Genomic DNA, 2,151 nt, shown 5'->3' with positions numbered 1-2,151 from the left:
ATATATATATTAATGTAAATATACGTAATATTATAGGATTTTCTACTTTTATTGGCAGAATTTCGCGTGTAGTTACATAATAAAACGAATTGATGCGACACGACATGTTACGACCATGAGATGATGTAACCGAAACTTTATTAATAACTTCATATTATTAAACTTATTGATATTTTTCCTCAGAAATAGTAACGATAGCAAATCATATCATATAATATCAATAATAAAAAATCTTTCCTTTTAATTTCTAATATAAATAATTATCCTTTTTAATTATACTTTAGTTTTCTGCATCAATGAATTTATAGATAGTATCATTTAAAGGGAAAAAAAAATTTCTTTGAATATTATTGAAAGAAATTTTGGCATTGCCTTATTTGAGCAAGTCTTAAGCTCTTTAAGATATGGAGTCTTCCAAATTATTTTCTGAACTATTTTGGATTATTAACAAATTTATTTATTAATTGGAAAGTGACAGACACTGAAAATAATTATACATATGCAAGAGTTACTTTTCTTTATTATTGATATTGAAAATCATAAAAGTCACTTCGTCCAGGATCACGAGAGTCAAAAAATCGTCTTAACACCTCAGATCGAGCAGTCTATTCCTAAAGGAAGGACCAAGAACCGCCTTGATATATAAAATTGCAGGGTCTACCTGGGGGGGAGTTCTGAGAACATTGAGGTATTTGTACAATTTTTTTGTTTATTTATTTTATTTTTTGGGGGGGGACATGGTAACACCGTGCACAGCAATGCTACTAATTCCAAGGTTCGAATCCGGCTGAGAGGAAAATTTATTTCTGTTTCAATGTAGCCGTGAGTCAACCCTGTGAGTTCTGGAGCCCTCTTGAGGTCCACTCAGCCTAATAAATTGGCTGCCCTTAATTGGGTACTAGTCTGATCCTTAGACTAGTGGTGTAATATACATATATTAAAGTGTTTACATTTTCAAAAATATTTATTACGAGTTATTTACTAATATTTAATACTATATCTAAATCTTTTGTCGTAATTTGCTTAACTTATTAGATATAATTTTTTTATTTACTGGGGAAAAAAAATTGTATTTATATTTAGAAAATAACTAGCTGTGCGTCCCGTCGTTGATGGGTTACTATTAAACAGCAGTCCAGTCACCCTCCACATTCATTTGGGTATATTGGTAATCTTAAAGACGTTTCTTGCAATAATCCATTTACTGCAGATTTCTGTCTGCCAACTCCATATACTCGATGCACTGAGCGGCGCCGTTGCAGTTACGAGCCAGTCAAAGTTGGCACTTTGATTCGCTCGACTACGAACAGCCCTAAAAAGTCTCAACTGTACAAAATCAGGTACTAAGGATTATGATAACCATCCATAAAGACCTAAATGTTCCTTATGTAACCGATCTGATATTATTCCTTCCATAATAAACTCCCAAACCCACTAGTTTCTAACCTTGCTTCCTCTTCCATTCCTGGCAATCCTCCGAGGCGGCTGAAAAGAAGATGACCTCGTGACCTTATATTGTAAACTGTTTTTAGAGTTCTACTACTGGGTAGTTTCTCTACAACCTGTATCATATCATTATGTCATTATCATCAAATTTACTTGTTGTATTTTTTATACAGTTGTAAATATCAATAAATAAATAAAAAAAAAGAAAAAAGGATTATGACTGGAGAGATGAAGTCCACACCAATAAGCAAAATGTAGACCTTTGCGAATCTTCTCTCGGTAGATGACAGGAGAACTATGAAATTCCTTCACCTAAATGCATAAGTCAATTCTATCCTGAACCATATCTTTCAAAAAAAGGGTAGCAGAAAGATCTTTTTTTTTTTTAATAACTTTATTGAAATTTACAACTGTATATTACATAATACATTTAGTAAATTTGGTCTTAGTTAAAATGGAGTGTTACAGGCGTGTAGAGAAACTACCCATTGATTGCACTCTAATGACATTTTACATTAGCTGGCCATCTTCTTTTCAGGCGCCTCGGAGGATTGTCAGGAATGGAAGAGGATGCAAAGTTAGAAACTAGGGGGTTTGAGTGGTTAGGGAGTTTATAATAGAAGCAGTGATATCTGGTTCGGGCTAGATCGGTTACATAGGGAACGTTAAGGTCTTTATGTATGATTTTATTTGAGACAAAGTAAG

This window comes from Halyomorpha halys, unplaced genomic scaffold (assembly GCF_000696795.3).
Source record: "Halyomorpha halys isolate HHAL.00 unplaced genomic scaffold, Hhal_1.1 Scaffold255.1, whole genome shotgun sequence".
Classification (NCBI taxonomy): Eukaryota; Metazoa; Arthropoda; class Insecta; order Hemiptera; family Pentatomidae; genus Halyomorpha; species Halyomorpha halys.
Note: the sequence above shows the minus strand (reverse complement) of the source record.